The following is a 21046-nucleotide window of genomic DNA, read 5'->3' as shown; positions in this document are numbered from 1 at the left end:
GGCCTTACGCAATCCATGGAACCCTTCTAGAAGGCCCCTTGGACGAAATCTTTATGGGCTTCCCATAGATTTCGTCCAATCCCTTCTCTTAGGAATTCATAACCCAACTTGCAACTATCAGATAATTACAATATCAATCCCTTTTATTTAATCGGTCTCTTTTTAATTCCAAATTAATTTCTGATCAATACTAATTAAATAATATGATTTCCAAATAATATATTAATCTTGTAATATGTTAATAAAACCATTTTGAGTACCAATTTATTATTCATATAATAAATCCTACGCTCTCTCCTCTTCTCATCCTATCAAGTTGCATGAGTGAAGGAAACCAAAAAGGACCATACTCATAATCAAATCAAGTACATATCAAAAATATTTATGGGCTTAGACACCTAATCCAACAGCATCTTGACACAAGGTCGTTGGTGCTCAGCCTTGACTTTCTTGCAAGTCAAGCACCTTTCATGTACCAAGCTACATCCCGTTTCATACAAGGCCACCAATAGTTAAGACGAAGATCCCTATACATCCTCGTCGCCCCAGGATGAATGGAGAATCTTGATTTGTGCGCCTCTTGCATCAAAACCTGATGCACACCACCACAATAAGGAACCCAAACTCTCCGATGGAGGTCAATAAACCTCAGCTATCATAATCGAAAGAGGCCACCTAACCCAAAATGCGCTCACTCTTCCGGTGCTCCTCCTTGATAACTTGAATTCTCGAATCAGCTCTAAAAGTAGAGTAATCACTGTCATCCCCAGACAGATATCCCTGATCACAGCTACAACTTCCTTGCGGCAAATAGCACCAGCCACCATATTGGCCTTCCCCGGATGGTAAAGGATCTCGCAAACATAATACTTCATCACATTTAACCAGCGATGATGCCTCATGTTCAGATTTGACTAGTCCATCAAATACCTCAGGCTCGTGTGATCCGTTTAAAGAGTACAGCGGACCCCATAAAGGTAATGTGGTGAAATCTTGAGGGCAAGAACCACTTCCCCCAACTTCAAATCCTATGTTGGATAGTTTGCCTCACGAGGCTTCAACTTCCTTGATACGTAAGCAATAACACAACCCTTATGCATCAAGAACATGCCCAATCCTATGATAGACACATCACAATAGACCACTATATCCTCAACACACTATAGTAGGGTTAAAATCGGCGCCTTGCATAATCTCTATCTAAGGGTCTCAAACGTTCTCTACTACTCAGATCCCCGGTAAAAAGTGTTGGATTAGATGTCTAAGCCCATAACTATAATTGGTATGTACTTGACCCGATAGTAGCATCGTCCATTATGGGTTGCATTCTCCAAAGCAATTTGATAGGATGGATTTTGAGAAAAAGATTATTTGTGATTTATTAATATATTATAAGGGTAATATATTAATTGAGAAATCATATTATTTAATTGGTATTGGTCAAGAATTAATTTGGAATTAACTTAGTGATCAAAAGAGACTAATTAAATTAATGGAGATTGATTATGTAAATCAGTGATACATATGGCTTGAGCAATTAATCCACGATGGGCTAAGTTTATGCGAGATTCCATGAAGATCTAGTCCATATGAATTATGGATCATAAGCCTAAATGTAAGAATTGGGGTTTACATATGACTCTTGGAATTCTACACTATATATATATATATATATATATATATATATATATATATATATATATATATATATGTAAACCCTTAGCCAAAATCGGACACACTAGGGATAGAACAAGAGTATAGCTGATTTTTTGTGCTCATAACCTCTCTCAAGTTCCTCCATTTGCTCTTGGTGTTTTGTGAACCATTTGAGGCATCACACTTGAGGTGCTAAGCTCTTGAAAGGCCAAATTCAACAAGCAACATCAAGAGGTAATCTTCTAACTACTTTTTATGATTCAAATATCAAGTTGTATGCTAGTTAGGCTTCATGCTTTTGAAAAATGAAAATTGCATGTATAACTAGAGAAAACATAGATCCAAAGCAATACGGTTGTATGTGCACCATAGGGTTGTTATAGTGCTCAAAACCCATCAGTGGTATCAGATCCTAGGGTATTTTCTGTTATACTGATGTAATTGTTTGATTTTCAAAGCTGAAAAAATGTCATTTCTGGCCACTGACCGCTGGATTCGTCGAGTCCCATCGTAGAACTCGACGATTTGGATGATATGGTGATGAACTCGATGAGTCCATTGCCTAGCTCGACGAGTTGGATAATCTGATGGCAAATTTTTCATGTTTTTCGCCACAATTGGATTAGGATCATCCCCACAAACTGTTTTGTATCATAAAATTTGTTTTTTTCCTGATATGGTGATGATTATCCTTAACCAATAAAAGACAATTATCAAATTTTAGGATAATAAGTTGATTATTTGTATTAGTTGATTTGAATTGCCTTTCTATATGAGTTAATTAGGTCAAATTATTAAGTGTAAAATTATATGATAATTTTATTGGTAAATTTGATCTAAATGTTTCCTGAAGAGTTTCATAATTTGTTCTCAAGTTATGGAATTTGAAAAGTCTCATTCATGAAACATTAAAACCATAAGTTATGGAAACCAAAAGTTTTGAAGAGTTTCAAAACTTTCCCTCAAGTTTTGGAATTTGAAAAGGCTTATTTATGTGATATTAAATTCCAAACCCTAGGATTTTAAAAGTTTAAAATTCAACCCTTATACTATTATAATATTAAAAGTTTAATATATATATATATATATATATGTGTGTGTGTGTGTGTGTGTGTGTGTATATATATATATATATATATATATATATATATATATGAATGTATTAGATAAGTCGGTCTTACCGTTTGTATGCATCATTCCAGAAACCAGTCTAGTATAAGGAAACGGCCTATAAAACGGCGGTTGAATGGTGTTCACTCTCACCCACCGCTTCCTTGATTGTTGGAGAGTCGTTAGCTGAACCGGTAGGATAGGACATTATCTTCAATAATAAGTATAATGATATTATAAAGTAACTAAATTTTATAAATTCTAAATTACTTTAGGAAAAATGTGAAAGTGATGTTATTTCATGAAAATTACACTTTGCACCTTGCCAAGTCGTTAGTCGAGCGTGTGTGGTTAACCAACACACTAATTTGGACTAACAAAGGTGGCAAAGGGTAGCTTGATGTTTGTCATGGATCAATGGAGCGTGTGTGGTTAACTGGCACATTGATTAGGTGATAAATGACATCGAGAGTACCAAGCACATTTTCATGGTTATTTACACCTTGTTTGTGATCCCCAGTATCCCAGTCACAAACTTGAAGGGCATAATCGAGATTTAAACATGTCAGTGAAAAGTTCAATGAATCTCAAAAGAATCTAGGAATTTCAATTCATTTAAAACTTAATCTTTAATTTCGTCTTTCATGCTCGAAATTGGTAAATCGTCATTTACCTACCTTCAAATATTTTACAATTGGATTACAACATCCCTCTTCCAAATTGTAGAATATTATGTTGGGTCCTAGCCTTAATTTTTCATTTCGGTGTTAAATTAAGGATTCTTATCTAATCTAAACTTTGTCTTTGTTTTCATATGTCTACTTCAAACACTGCTACAAACTCAAACTCTTCCGGCTCTTTCTCCCTCATGAACTTACGTGGGAGGGTCATTTTCGATGGATCGGATTTCTATTATTGGATTTGAAAAATCTGCATGGCCATTTGTTACAAGGAAACGGAATATGTCATTGACGTATCAAATCAAGTTTTAGAGTCACATTCTAGTAACTTCGAATCCTATCTTGAAGCTTATTTCAAACTAATTAGGTTTATAACACCTCATGATATGTGGAGTAGAAAAGTTTTCTTACTCTAGCACATTTGAAATTGGTAGTTGTGATGTTTTGGTTAAAATAAAGATAAAATAAGACCGATTAAATGAATTGTTATCTTGTCAAGAATCCACACTAACTTTTGAATATTTGTTTTGCTCATCAAGAAATGCTCCTTGAGAGAGAAACTTATATGGAAAGAAGTAAGTGGGAGTGGTATTGATCTTGAAGAGTTTAATGAGTCAATCAAGAATAAACCTTTTAGTTATCACTAGCACATGATAACATATCGTGTTAAGTTGACACATTCTTGTTTCTGTGCATCTTTCAGTTGAGTTGGCAATGCTTATGAGTTCTATGGTTCTCATTTGACTGCAAAAGGCAGAGCACGTTGGTCAGTGATAGTACATTGGTCAATATGTGTGAGTCGGTTAACAACACAGAAGCACTGGTAGGACCTCATGCTACCAGAGGGCAAGAAATTGAGAACAAGCAAGTTCAGTCCATGAAAGTGATGGGTTTTGAGCATTCTAACACTTCCTAAGTGTACATGCAACCCTAATAACCTTGGATCTATGTTTGTCTAATTTGTCATGCAAAGTTGAATTCCAAGGTTATATCCTATCTAGCATACATGGGGAACAATTTCAACATAAAGTATAGATAGAATAACTTACCTTGTTGTTGCTTGTGTTCCTTGAAACCTTGTGAGCCTAGCACCTCAAGTGGTGATGCCTCAAATGCTTCACACAACACCAAATGCTCTTGGAAGAACGTACGAGAGAATACTCACTTCTTCAAATCGGCCAAGCCCTCTATTTCTTTGTGCAACCGATTTGGGAGGAGATCATATTCCTTATATAGTGTTGACACATCTAGAGTTAAACCCTAATGTGTCATGACTCTTCATTTCCATGACCCATGGGTTTGTAACTCCCATGGAGCATCCATGGAGCATCCTATGGGTGGAACCCAACTTGATGATCCATGGAGCCTTTTAGCCCACTATACAAGATATGGATGATTTACTTAATCAACCCATATATTTAATTAGTTATCTTTTGATCACTTAATTAATTCTAAATTAATTCTTGATCAAACTAATCAAATAATATTATTAATATATTAGAACTTATAATATATTAATAATCTCCAAGCGTTATTTCTCTCATTTAGTTTATCCAATTGCATGGTGCCATGCAACCCAAATGGACCATGCCGGGTCGGGTCAAGTACATACCAGAAATAGTTATGGACTTAGACACCTTATCCAACAGTCTCCCACTTGGATAAGTCTAGTAACTATTACTGCAAGTATGACTTCAGGAACCGATCGGCAATCGTAGCTCTTTACAAGGTTTCTCGAAACTTGAGAAGATGATGGTACGCCATTTAAGATAAGTGATCATATAATCCTCTGTTCTAGATATCAGTCGGACAAATACATGGAACAATGTCTTACTTATTGTCCAACATTTGTTTCCCGATTTCCGATTTGTTTGACAAAGAACTTTATTGAACACATCAATCTAGTTCTGACCGGGCCCGGTACATAGGTCAAAACAAAATCATCGAGGGGCCCAGATATCAGCTTCTAATCCAAGAAGGAACAGATAAACTTCGACTCATATGTTTGTTCTACTACTCATTGAATTACACATAAGAGCACGATTTTATAACATCGAGTTACCAATGCGTTTTTCGTACAATTAATGCATAACCAACTCGTAAGTAACAAATCATATCTCTAGGTTTAAAGACTTATATGATATTACCGTCTCACGATCACTCGAGATAGAATTCCATGAAGTGATTCCAGTGAGCGTGGGTTGTGTCCAATGCTCAGAACTTATGAGCACTCATGATTGTTGTAGCCTTGTCCCAGACCTCTACAATCAAACATGACAGTCTTGATTCATACCTACTTCCGACATATGACCGACTGTGGAGGTTTGAATAATATGTTATACCAAACAAAATTATTCTGGAAGTCAAAACATGCAAAAGAAATATAGTAAACGATCGACAAGAGATAGCAACACTTTACTCATAAATAAAACACTTTTATTCATCATCAAATGTCAATTACACTTTACAAATTTCGAGATTATCTAACTACTAAATCTAATATCATCCTTCAGCCCTATGCTCCGAGCATGCTGGAGATGCTTAACCCGAGTCAGTCCCTTCGTGAGGGGATCTGCCGGATTCTCATCTGATGATACCCTCTTTGCCACGAGGAGTCCTTCTTCGATCCGATGTCTGATGAAATGGTATTTTCTGTCGATGTGTCTGGATCTCCCGTGATCCCTTGGTTCCTTGGCTAAGGCAACTGCACTTTCACTATCACAGAAAATTTCCATCGGCTCTTTAATAGCTGGTACAACTCCAAGGTCTCCAATGAAGTTTCTCAGCCATAACGCCTCCTTTGCCGCTTCACTAGCTACAATATACTCTGATTCACAAGTAGAATCTGCCACTGTCTCTTGCTTGGAACTCTTCCAAGAAATTGCTCCTCCGTTTAGGGTAAAGACCCAGCCCGACTGAGAGCGGAAGTTATCCCTATCAGTTTGGAAGCTAGCATCACTATACCCTACAACTCTCAAGTCATCACTCCCACCGAGGGTAAGGACCCAGTCCTTAGTCCTTCGTAGGTACTTGAGAATATTCTTTACCGCAGTCCAGTGTGCCTTGCCAGGATTCCCCTGAAACCTGCTAACCATGCTCAAGGCAAAGGCTACATCAGGTCGAGTACACGTCATAGCATACATGATCGAACCTACAGCCGAAGCATAAGGTAATCGACTCATTTCTGCTATCTCAGCCTCAGTGCTAGGGCTCTGTGTCTTACTCAGCTTGGCGCTACTCTGGATGGGCAACTCTCCTTTCTTGGAGTTTTGCATTCTGAATCTCTTCAGAATTTTCTCCAAGTAGGTACTTTGACTAAGTCCAATTAGTCTTTTACTCTGATCTCTCAAGATTCTTATCCCCAAAATATAGGCAGCTTCACCAAGGTCCTTCATAGCGAAACACTTTCCAAGCCAGGACTTTACTTCCTGCAAGGTTGGAATGTCGTTTCCTATGAGTAGTATGTCATCCACATACAATACCAAAAAGCTAACTATACTCCCACTAGCCTTGACATATATACAAGATTCATCTTCACTCCTAGAAAAGCCAAATTCCTTGACCTTTTCATCAAAGCAAAGATTCCATCTGCGAGGTGCTTGCTTTAATCCATAAATGGATTTCTCAAGCTTACACACTCTATTAGGGTACTCGTTACTGACAAAACCCTCTGGCTGACTCATGTAAACATCTTCAGCCAACTTCCCATTAAGGAAAGCGGTTTTGACATCCATTTGCCAAATTTCATAGTCATGAAATGCGGCTATGGCTAACAGAACCCGAATAGACTTAATCTTGGCTACCGGAGAAAAGGTCTCATCATAGTCCACTCCAGGAATTTGAGAGAAGCCCTTTGCAACCAGTCTAGCCTTATAAGTGTGTACTTTACCATCCATGTCGGTCTTCTTTTTGAAGACCCATTTGCACCCTACAGTCTTTCGACCTGGTACATTCTCAACCAAGTTCCAAACTTGATTGTCATACATGGATTGTATCTCGCTATCCATAGCCTCTTTCCATTTGGCAGACTCGGGGCCCGCCATGGCTTCCTCGTAGCTGTTAGGGTCATCTTGACTTACTAGTGTCTCATCACTAATAAGTGTCTCACCTTCTGCAGTAATATGGAATCCATAGTAATGCTCAGGTGCACTCCTAACTCTCGTGGAACGCCTCAGAGGTACAGATTCGTCAATTGGCTCAACAGGAGTTTCCTCCTCAAGTTGAGGGCTAGAGTTTGAAGTTCCTTCATCATTTGACTCTTGAATTTCTTCAAGATCAACTTGCCTCCCACTGTCTCCTTGGCTTATAAACTCTCTTTCTCGAAAGACTCCTCTTCTTGCTACAAAGACAACATTGTCACTAGGTCTGTAGAAGAGGTAACCAAAGGATTGCTGTGGGTAGCCGATGAAAATACACCTCTCGCTTCGGGGTTCGAGCTTATCATGAGTCTCGCGTCTCACGAAAGCCTCGCAGCCCCAAATCTTGATGTGGTCTAGTTTAGGTACTTTACCAGTCCACATCTCGTGAGGAGTTTTGGCAACTTTCTTTGTAGGGACTAGATTAAGGATATGGGCGGCAGTCTCTAAGGCATACCCCCAGAATGAGATTGGTAGCGATGCTCGACTCATCATGGAACGAACCATGTCCAACCAGGTTCGATTACGCCTCTCAGCCATACCATTCAACTGCGGTGTCCTGGGAGGTGTCAATTGTGAGACAATCCCACATTCCTTTAGATAGTCGAGGAACTCTGAACTAAGATACTCACCACCTCGATCGGATCGAAGCATCTTAATGTTCCTGCCCAATTGATTCTCGACTTCCTGTTTAAATTCCTTAAACTTCTCGAAAGTCTCTGACTTATGCTTGATTAAGTAGACATATCCATATCTACTGTAATCATCAGTAAAAGTCAAATAATAACGATTAGCATCTCTTGTGGCATGTTTGAATGGTCCACACACATCCGTGTGTATAAGGTCCAACAAACCTTCACCCCTTTCACATGAGCCTGTGAAGGGTGACTTTGTCATTTTTCCAAGTAAGCATGATTCGCAACTATCATTTGACTTTAGGTCAAATGACTCCAAGACTCCATCCTTTTGGAGTTGGCCTATGCGTTTCTTGCTTATATGTCCAAGACGACAATGCCATAACGATGCTTTATCCAAGTTATTATTATTAGTAGAATCATTACACAAAACATTATTTCCTAAGTTATCTACAATAGATACAGCTTCATACACACCATCACAAGGTAATGCTTTAAAATAAAGTACATTATTAAAGAAAGCATTAATCGAACCAACTTCATTATCAAACGAAAAGGTGAAACCTTGTTTGTACAATGCATGAAAGGAAATAATATTTCTTGCCATTTCTGGCGAATAACAACACTTATTCAAATCTAAATTTAACCCATTACTTAGCGATAAAGTATAAACTCCAATCTTGGTGACAGGTGTAACTTTCCTATTCCCCATGATTAAGTTTATTCTTCCTTGCTCCACATTCTCACTTCTTCCTAGTCCCTGCAAGTCACAGCAAATATGAATTCCGCAACCTGTATCAAGGACCCAAGATTTCGAATGGGGTGAGTTATTAGAAATGATAGTGTAAATACCTGCATGGTTGGGTTTGACTTTCCCATCCTTTACATCTTGCTGGTACTTTGGGCAGTTCCGCTTCCAATGAGCTTTTTCGTGGCAATAGAAGCATTCAGCCTCTTTTGGGTCAGAAGAAGGAGTAATGAAACCTTTCTTGTTTCCACTTGAAGAAGAGCCATCAAGGGTCCGAGCCTTGGTACCCTTTGAAGATCTCTTTCTCTTCCTCCCTCGACTTTGCCCGATTGCCAAGACCGGATTTGTTTCTGGAGTAGGAGTGATAGCAACCGACTTCCCCTTAAGACATGTTTCTGCGGTCTTGAGAAGTCCCTGAAGTTTGCTGAGAGTGACTTCTTCCTTGTTCATGTGATATGTCATGCGGAATTGATCATAGCACGATGGTAAGGAGTGCAAAATGATATCTATTGCAAGCTCCTCAGGGAAGTTCACATTGAGCTTCAGCAACCGATCCACATACCTTTGCATTTTCTGCATGTGGCTCGTGACGGACTCTCCGTCCTTCATCATGGTTGTTATCATGGAGCAGATGACTTCGTACCTCTCTTGTCGTGCACTTTGATGGTATCTTTCCATCAAATCTTGGTGCATTTCATAAGGGTAGAAATCTTCATAAGACTTTTGGAGTTCAGCTATCATGGTGGCTAACATGATGCAAGCCACCTTGGTTGCATCTCTTTCATGAGTATGAAAGTCAGCGATCTCCTGGGGAGTTGCAGTGGACTCATCAATTTCCTTAAGCTCCTTGTCAAGGACATATTCTTTGTCCTCGTAGCGGGTAATCATCCTGATGTTTCTGATCCACTTATTGAAGTTGGATCCATCGAAGGTGACTTTCCCACATAGACTCATAAGAGTAAAGGAGCCATTAGGATTCGAGCCAGAAGCATTAGTTGAAGACATCTGAAGAAGAAGAACAAGTTTAGTTTAGATTTAAGAGAGTCCTTAATAAAAAACCCAAATGTAATATTAAGGCTAGGATCCAATCACAATATAATATAACTTAGAAGAGGTATGCCGTAATCTAAGCTATACCATATTTAAAAGGTAGGTGAATGACGATTCACCAATTTCCACCACGAAAACCGAAATATTAAATATTTAGTTTTTATTGGTTTTAGAAATTCCTAGATTCTTTGAGATCCAATGAACTTTTCAAAGGCATGTTTCGATCTCGGGAGTGCCCTCCAGGTTTTGTGACTGGGATGCCGAGGATCACAAAACGAGGTGTGAAGTAACCATGCAAATCACTAGGTACCCTTAAAGTTTATCACTCAATCGATGTGCCGGTAAACCACACACGCTCCACCGATACTATAATAAACTTTAAGTCACCCTTTACCTACCTTTTTAAGTCCAAGTTAGTGTGCCGGTTAACCACACACGCTCCACCAACGACTCAGACAAAGTGTAAAGTGTAATTTCATGGATTAGCACCTTATTCACATTTTTCCTAAAGTAACTAAGATTGGGAATTTAATAAACATTTAGTTACTTTTATATATTCATCATATTTTGAATGAGAATTTATAAGTCCTTGTCTTACCCGTTCGGCTAACGACCCTCCACCAGTCAAGCAAGCGGTGGGTGAGAATATTCACCCATTAAGTCACCATTTTATAGGCAACAACCTTATACCCACCTTATAGATCGGCTTCGTGAATGAGGCGTACTAGCGGTAAGACGACTTGTTCTTATACATATATATATAATTATTAAATTATCATAATATAAGTATAAGGGTTGAATTTTAACTTTTAAAATTCTAGGGGTTGGAACTAAAGTTTTAACTTAACTTTACTTGTTCCAAAACTTGAGGGCAAGTTTTGTAACTTTCAAAACTTTTCATTTCTTGTAACTTATGAGTTTAATAGAGTCATAAAATGAAGACTCTTCATTTTTATAACTCTTGTGTTTTCTTAATGGTTTTTAACTCAAGTGACTCTTGGTTTTCCATAACTTAAGGATAAGTTATGGACTCCATTAAAACACATTATGATCAAGAATTAAACTACCAAATAGGTTACAAATAATTCCTATGATCATCTAAAACATCATAACAACAAGAACATGAATATGAACATAATCAAAAATTACATAAAACTTTGTAATTTTGATAACTAGTTGTTGTAAATGAATTAGCAAAACATTACACCACTAAAAACAAGTTTACATTTACTAAAACAGTTTAGGGTAATGTTTCTAATTCATTTTCCAGCAACTGAATCGAAATTCTGCACTCATTCGACCCTACTCGCCGAGTGCATGAACATGACTCGCCGAGTTGGTTGAAGATACACATGGACTCGGCGAGTCCCCCCTATGGACTCGGCGAGTCCGATCGCAGACATCAAATTTTCGATTCTGTTTTCAACTTTTAAGAACAAATAAGAACAAACAAGCCTAGGCTCTGATACCACTGATGGGTTTTGAGCATTCTAACACTTCCTAAGTGTACATGCAACCCTAATAACCTTGGATCTATGTTTGTCTAATTTGTCATGCAAAGTTGAATTCCAAGGTTATATCCTATCTAGCATACATGGGGAACAATTTCAACATAAAGTATATATAGAATAACTTACCTTGTTGTTGCTTGTGTTCCTTGAAACCTTGTGAGCCTAGCACCTCAAGTGGTGATGCCTCAAATGCTTCACACAACACCAAATGCTCTTGGAAGAACTTACGAGAGAATACTCACTTCTTCAAATCGGCCAAGCCCTCTATTTCTTTGTGCAACCGATTTGGGAGGAGATCATATTCCTTATATAGTGTTGACACATCTAGAGTTAAACCCTAATGTGTCATGACTCTTCATTTCCATGACCCATGGGTTTGTAACTCCCATGGAGCATCCATGGAGCATCCTATGGGTGGAACCCAACTTGATGATCCATGGAGCCTTTTAGCCCACTATACAAGATATGGATGATTTACTTAATCAACCCATATATTTAATTAGTTATCTTTTGATCACTTAATTAATTCTAAATTAATTCTTGATCAAACTAATCAAATAATATTATTAATATATTAGAACTTATAATATATTAATAATCTCCAAGCGTTATTTCTCTCATTTAGTTTATCCAATTGCATGGTGCCATGCAACCCAAATGGACCATGCCGGGTCGGGTCAAGTACATACCAGAAATAGTTATGGACTTAGACACCTTATCCAACAGAAAGGAAAACCCTAAATTTGATTTCAGTTTTTTCCTCAACCTTATCTTGTGATTATAGGTTGGAAATGATAAGATTCACATGGATAATGTTGAGAGAAAAACTTTTGAGAAACACTTGAACAAACGTTAGTACAAGATAATGGTTGCGGAATAAGTTAATTTCAAAGGATCATGAGAGCTCAACAACAATAAGTTGAATTTTTTTAGATAGTTAGTTGGGGAAATATAAAGTGTTGAAAAGTAAAGGAAATGTAAATGACATCAAGTTATATCCAGTAAACACTAAACTAATTCTTAACGAGGTTTGCAATGAAACTCTTCTTCATGTAATCTTACAAGTTAGTATGTGAGATCAGTTTAAAGTGAAGAGAGTCTCGAAGACTAGATACGGTAAGAAGGAGATATGAGAGAATGATCTTAATATTTTAAAGTGAATGTTCAGAAAGGTCTTTTAGATTGGTGGTAAGTATATGTAAGATTACATGAAGAAGAATACTCTATTTATAGAGTCTCAAAAAGTTACACCGAAGATAAATAATAATAAACTACTGACTCTAAGTGATCATCTAAGGTTTACTATACAAAGAAGTGCTAATAAGAGAAGTCAGTTGATGTAACCAAAACTTCATTGTGGTAGAGTGGTTGCGGTTAACATCTTGAGACTATGGTAGACATACTTGATTACGATAGCAAACAGATTGCGTTAGTAGAAAGATGAGACTGCGGATTGCCAAATTTAAGAGGGTCACTTTATGTAACAACATTTTTGAAATATCCCAAATTTACAGTCCAAAATTTTTGTTTTTAAATCAATATTAAAACCATAAAGATCATCACCATAATACAAAATCATAAAACATGTATCTCAAAACATCATAATATCTGTCAACATATCAAAAACCTCATATCAAATATTAGAGTAAATCTCCCATGCAGGAAAGATGTGGTGTGTGTCATGCCATCATCCTGAGCCCTTCCTCTTGCTAGTGGAAGTACCTGAAACCAAAACTGAAAACCGTATGCACGAAGCTTAGTGGGCTCCCCCAAACTACCACATACCATACAATGTACACATAACATCACATAATGGGCCTTGCCCACTGTATCGAGCCCCGCCCAACATCGGAAGAATTCAGCATCGGTCCTCGCCCGACATCGAACCGAAGCCTGGTATTGGTCCCCGCCCGGCATAGGGCCTCGCCCGACATCGGGCCCCGCCCAGCATCAGACCGAAGTCTGGTATACATATTGCATAACAGTAAGCACATAAAACATAAACATATAACATATAACATGAAAAACTTCCTTGGGCTTTCCCCGACATCGGATGAAATCCGGAACACATAACACATGACATATAACTAAGAATTCGTTGGGCTTATCTCGGCATCGGACCGAAGTCCGGAACACATAACAAAACATGCATGAATCACAAAGACATAAAGCATATAGTCCTTCCTTGGGCCCTGCCCGGCATCAGACTGAAGTTCGGAAGACATAAATATAAAACTACATCGGGCTAGCCCCAGCATCGGACAGAAGTATGGAATATACTAACATACATAAACGGGCCGAAATTGTGGCCGTAGACCCGTTCCTACAGGAGAAAACTCACATCTCAATCTGACTACTGAAAACTCGTGTGAGGGTGTCTCTGACAGCTGCTCCAACTGATGGGTTTTGAGCATTCTAACACTTCCTAAGTGTACATGCAACCCTAATAACCTTGGATCTATGTTTGTCTAATTTGTCATGCAAAGTTGAATTCCAAGGTTATATTCCTATCTAGCATACATGGGGAACAATTTTAACATAAAGTGTACATAGAATAACTTACCTTGTTGTTGCTTGTGTTCCTTGAAACCTTGTGAGCCTAGCACCTCAAGTGGTGATGCCTCAAATGCTTCACACAACACCAAATGCTCTTGGAAGAACTTATGAGAGTATACTCACTTCTCCAAATCGGCCAAGCCTTCTATTTCTTTGTTGCAACCGATTTTGGTGGAGATTATGTTTCTTATATAGTGTTGACACATCTAGGGTTAAACCCTAATGTGTCATGACTCTTCATTTCCATGACCCATGGGTTTGTAACTCCCATGGAGCATCCATGGAGCATCCTATGGGTGGAACCCAACTTGATGATCCATGGAGCCTTTTAGCCCACTATACAAGATATGGATGATTTACTTAATCAACCCATATATTTAATTAGTTATCTTTTGATCACTTAATTAATTCTAAATTAATTCTTGATCAAACTAATCAAATAATATTATTAATATATTAGAACTTATAATATATTAATAACCTCCAAGCGTTATTTCTCTCATTTAGTTTATCCAATTGCATGGTGCCATGCAACCCAAATGGACCATGCCGGGTCGGGTCAAGTACATACCAGAAATAGTTATGGACTTAGACACCTTATCCAACAGTCTCCCACTTGGATAAGTCTAGTAACTATTACTGCAAGTATGACTTCAGGAACCGATCGGCAATCGTAGCTCTTTACAAGGTTTCTCGAAACTTGAGAAGATGATGGTACGCCATTTAAGATAAGTGATCATATAATCCTCTGTTCTAGATATCAGTCGGACAAATACATGGAACAATGTCTTACTTATTGTCCAACATTTGTTTCCCGATTTCCGATTTGTTTGACAAAGAACTTTATTGAACACATCAATCTAGTTCTGACCGGGCCCGGTACATAGGTCAAAACAAAATCATCGAGGGGCCCAGATATCAGCTTCTAATCCAAGAAGGAACAGATAAACTTCGACTCATATGTTTGTTCTACTACTTATTGAATTACACATAAGAGCACGATTTTATAACATCGAGTCACCAATGCGTTTTTCCTACAATTAATGCATAACCAACTCGTAAGTAACAAATCATATCTCTAGGTTTAAAGACTTATATGATATTACCGTCTCACGATCACTCGAGATAGAATTCCATGAAGTGATTCCAGTGAGCGTGGGTTGAGTCCAATGCTCAGAACTTATGAGCACTCATGATTGTTGTAGCCTTGTCCCAGACCTCTACAATCAAACATGACAGTCTTGATTCATACCTACTTCCGACATATGACCGACTGTGGAGGTTTGAATAATATGTTATACCAAACAAAATTATTCTGGAAGTCAAAACATGCAAAAGAAATATAGTAAACGATCGACAAGAGATAGCAACACTTTACTCATAAATAAAACACTTTTATTCATCATCAAATGTCAATTACACTTTACAAATTTCGAGATTATCTAACTACTAAATCTAATATCATCCTTCAGCCCTATGCTCCGAGCATGCTGGAGATGCTTAACCCGAGTCAGTCCCTTCGTGAGGGGATCTGCCGGATTCTCATCTGATGATACCCTCTTTGCCACGAGGAGTCCTTCTTCGATCCGATGTCTGATGAAATGGTATTTTCTGTCGATGTGTCTGGATCTCCCGTGATCCCTTGGTTCCTTGGCTAAGGCAACTGCACTTTCACTATCACAGAAAATTTCCATCGGCTCTTTAATAGCTGGTACAACTCCAAGGTCTCCAATGAAGTTTCTCAGCCATAACGCCTCCTTTGCCGCTTCACTAGCTACAATATACTCTGATTCACAAGTAGAATCTGCCACTGTCTCTTGCTTGGAACTCTTCCAAGAAATTGCTCCTCCGTTTAGGGTAAAGACCCAGCCCGACTGAGAGCGGAAGTTATCCCTATCAGTTTGGAAGCTAGCATCACTATACCCTACAACTCTCAAGTCATCACTCCCACCGAGGGTAAGGACCCAGTCCTTAGTCCTTCGTAGGTACTTGAGAATATTCTTTACCGCAGTCCAGTGTGCCTTGCCAGGATTCCCCTGAAACCTGCTAACCATGCTCAAGGCAAAGGCTACATCAGGTCGAGTACACGTCATAGCATACATGATCGAACCTACAGCCGAAGCATAAGGTAATCGACTCATTTCTGCTATCTCAGCCTCAGTGCTAGGGCTCTGTGTCTTACTCAGCTTGGCGCTACTCTGGATGGGCAACTCTCCTTTCTTGGAGTTTTGCATTCTGAATCTCTTCAGAATTTTCTCCAAGTAGGTACTTTGACTAAGTCCAATTAGTCTTTTACTCTGATCTCTCAAGATTCTTATCCCCAAAATATAGGCAGCTTCACCAAGGTCCTTCATAGCGAAACACTTTCCAAGCCAGGACTTTACTTCCTGCAAGGTTGGAATGTCGTTTCCTATGAGTAGTATGTCATCCACATACAATACCAAAAAGCTAACTATACTCCCACTAGCCTTGACATATATACAAGATTCATCTTCACTCCTAGAAAAGCCAAATTCCTTGACCTTTTCATCAAAGCAAAGATTCCATCTGCGAGGTGCTTGCTTTAATCCATAAATGGATTTCTCAAGCTTACACACTCTATTAGGGTACTCGTTACTGACAAAACCCTCTGGCTGACTCATGTAAACATCTTCAGCCAACTTTCCATTAAGGAAAGCGGTTTTGACATCCATTTGCCAAATTTCATAGTCATGAAATGCGGCTATGGCTAACAGAACCCGAATAGACTTAATCTTGGCTACCGGAGAAAAGGTCTCATCATAGTCCACTCCAGGAATTTGAGAGAAGCCCTTTGCAACCAGTCTAGCCTTATAAGTGTGTACTTTACCATCCATGTCGGTCTTCTTTTTGAAGACCCATTTGCACCCTACAGTCTTTCGACATGGTACATTCTCAACCAAGTTCCAAACTTGATTGTCATACATGGATTGTATCTCGCTATCCATAGCCTCTTTCCAGTTGGCAGACTCGGGGCCCGCCATGGCTTCCTCGTAGCTGTTAGGGTCATCTTGACTTACTAGTGTCTCATCACTAATAAGTGTCTCACCTTCTGCAGTAATATGGAATCCATAGTAATGCTCAGGTGCACTCCTAACTCTCGTGGAACGCCTCAGAGGTACAGATTCGTCAATTGGCTCAACAGGAGTTTCCTCCTCAAGTTGAGGGCTAGAGTTTGAAGTTCCTTCACCACTTGACTCTTGAATTTCTTCAAGATCAACTTGCCTCCCACTGTCTCTTTGGCTTATAAACTCTCTTTCTCGAAAGACTCCTCTTCTTGCTACAAAGACCACGTTGTCACTAGGTCTATAGAAGAGGTAACCAAAGGATTGCTGTGGGTAGCCGATGAAAATACACCTCTCGCTTCGGGGTTCGAGCTTATCATGAGTTTCGCGTCTCACGAAAGCCTCGCATCCCCAAATCTTGATGTGGTCTAGTTTAGGTACTTTACCAGTCCACATCTCGTGAGGAGTTTTGGCAACTTTCTTTGTAGGGACTAGATTAAGGATATGGGCGGCAGTCTCTAAGGCATACCCCCAGAATGAGATTGGTAGCGAAGCTCGACTCATCATGGAACGAACCATGTCCAACAAGGTTCGATTACGCCTCTAAGCCATACCATTCAACTGCGGTGTCCTGGGAGGTGTCAATTGTGAGACAATCCCACATTCCTTTAGATAGTCGAGGAACTCTGAACTAAGATACTCACCACCTCGATCGGATCGAAGCATCTTAATGTTCCTGCCCAATTGATTCTCGACTTCCTGTTTAAATTCCTTAAACTTCTCGAAAGTCTCTGACTTATGCTTGATTAAGTAGACATATCCATATCTACTGTAATCATCAGTAAAAGTCAAATAATAACGATTAGCATCTCTTGTGGCATGTTTGAATGGTCCACACACATCCGTGTGTATAAGGTCCAACAAACCTTCACCCCTTTCACATGAGCCTGTGAAGGGTGACTTTGTCATTTTTCCAAGTAAGCATGATTCGCAACTATCATTTGACTTTAGGTCAAACGACTCCAAGACTCCATCCTTTTGGAGTTGGCCTATGCGTTTCTTGCTTATATGTCCAAGACGACAATGCCATAACGATGCTTTATCCAAGTTATTATTATTAGTAGAATCAATGCACAAAACATTATTTCCTAAGTTATCTACAATAGATACAGCTTCATACACACCATCACAAGGTAATGCTTTAAAATAAAGTACATTATTAAAGAAAGCATTAATCGAACCAACTTCATTATCAAACGAAAAGGTGAAACCTTGTTTGTACAATGCATGAAAGGAAATAATATTTCTTGCCATTTCTGGCGAATAACAACACTTATTCAAATCTAAATTTAACCCACTACTTAGCAATAAAGTATAAACTCCAATCTTGGTGACAGGTGTAACTTTCCTATTCCCCATGATTAAGTTTATTCTTCCTTGCTCCACATTCTCACTTCTTCCTAGTCCCTGCAAGTCACAGCAAATATGAATTCCGCAACCTGTATCAAGGACCCAAGATTTCAAATGGGGTGAGTTATTAGAAATGATAGTGTAAATACCTGCATGGTTGGGTTTGACTTTCCCATCCTTTACATCTTGCTGGTACTTTGGGCAGTTCCGCTTCCAATGAGCTTTTTCGTGGCAATAGAAGCATTCAGCCTCTTTTGGGTCAGAAGAAGGAGTAATGAAACCTTTCTTGGTTCCACTTGAAGAAGAGCCATCAAGGGTCCGAGCCTTGGTACCCTTTGAAGATCTCTTTCTCTTCCTCCCTCGACTCTGCCCGATTGCCAAGACCGGAGTTGTTTATAGAGTAGGAGTGATAGCAACCGACTTCCCCTTAAGACCTGTTTCTGCGGTCTTGAGAAGTCCTTGAAGTTTGCTGAGGGTGACCTCTTCCTTGTTCATGTGATATGTCATGCGGAATTGATCATAGCACGATGGTAAGGAGTGCAAAATGATATCTATTGCAAGCTCCTCAGGGAAGTTCACATTGAGCTTCAGCAACCGATCCACATACCTTTGCATTTTCTGCATGTGGCTCGTGACGGACTCTCCGTCCTTCATCATGGTTGTTATCATGGAGCAGATGACTTCGTACCTCTCTTGTCGTGCACTTTGATGGTATCTTTCCATCAAATCTTGGTGCATTTCATAAGGGTAGAAGTCTTCATAAGACTTTTGGAGTTCAGCTGTCATGGTGGCTAACATGATGCAAGCCACCTTGGTTGCATCTCTTTCATGAGTATGAAAGTCAGCGATCTCCTGGGGAGTTGCAGTGGTCTCGTCAATTTCCTTAAGCTCCTTGTCAAGGACATATTCTTTGTCCTCGTAGCGGGTAATCATCCTGATGTTTCTGATCCACTTATTGAAGTTGGATCCATCAAAGGTGACTTTCCCACACAGACTCATAAGAGTAAAGGAGCCATTAGGATTCGAGCCAGAAGCATTAGTTGAAGGAATCTGAAAAGAAGAACGAGTTTAGTTTAGATTTAAGAGAGTCCTTAATAAAACACCCAAATGTAATATTAAGGCTAGGATCCAATCACAATATAGTATAACTTAGAAGAGGTATGCCGTAATCTAAGCTATACCATATTTGAAAGGTAGGTGAATGACGATTCACCAATTTCCACCACGAAAACCGAAATATTAAATATTTAGTTTTTATAGGTTTTAGAAATTCCTAGATTCTTTGAGATCCAATGAACTTTTCAAAGGCATGTTTCGATCTCGGGAGTGCCCTCCAGGTTTTGTGACTGGGATGCCGAGGATCACAAAACGAGGTGTGAAGTAACCATGCAAATCACTTGGTACCCTCAAAGTTTATCACTCAATCGATGTGCCGGTAAACCACACACGCTCCACCGATACTATAATAAACCTTAAGTCACCCTTTACCTACCTTGTTAAGTCCAAGTTAGTGTGCCGGTTAACCACACACGCTCCACCAACGACTCAGACAAAGTGTAAAGTGTAATTTCATGGATTAGCACCTTATTCACATTTTTCCTAAAGTAACTAAGATTGGGAATTTAATAAACATTTAGTTACTTTATATATTCATCATACTTTGAATGAGAATTTATAAGTCCTTGTCTTACCCGTTCGGCTAACGACCCTCCACTGGTCAAGCAAGCGGTGGGTGAGAATATTCACCCATTAAGTCACCATTTTATATGCAACAACCTTATACCCACCTTATAGACCGGCTTCGTGAATGAGGCGTACTAGCGGTAAGACGACTTGTTCTTATACATATATATATAATTATTAAATCATCATAATATAAGTATAAGGGTTGAATTTTAACTTTTAAAATTCTAGGGGTTGGAACTAAAGTTTTAACTTAACTTTACTTGTTCCAAAACTTGAGGGCAAGTTTTGTAACTTTCAAAACTTTTCATTTCTTGTAACTTATGAGTTTAATAGAGTCATAAAATGAAGACTCTTCATTTTTATAACTCTTGTGTTTTCTTAATGGTTTTAACTCAAGTGTGACTCTTGGTTTTCCATAACTTAAGGATAAGTTATGGACTCCATTAAAACACATTATGATCAAGAATTAAACTACCAAATAGGTTACAAATAATTAATATGATTATCTAAAACATCATAAGAACAAGAACATGAATATGAACATAATCAAAAATTACATAAAACTTTGTAATTTTGATAACTAGTTGTTGTAAATGAATTAGCAAAACATTACACCACCAAAAACAAGTTTATATTTACTAAAACAGTTTAGGGTAATGTTTCTAATTCATTTTCCAGCAACTGAATCGAAATTCTGCACTCATTCGACCCTACTCGCCGAGTGCATGAACATGACTCGCCGAGTTGGTTGAAGATACTCGTGGACTCGGCGAGTCCCCCCTATGGACTCGGCGAGTCCGATCGCAGACAGCAAATTTTCGATTTTGTTTTCAACTTTTAAGAAC

This window comes from Lactuca saligna, chromosome 4 (assembly GCF_052625555.1).
Source record: "Lactuca saligna cultivar CGN05327 chromosome 4, ASM5262555v1, whole genome shotgun sequence".
Taxonomy (NCBI): Eukaryota; Viridiplantae; Streptophyta; class Magnoliopsida; order Asterales; family Asteraceae; genus Lactuca; species Lactuca saligna.
The sequence above is the reverse complement of the archived record's forward strand: the minus strand, read 5'-3'. Positions refer to the sequence as shown.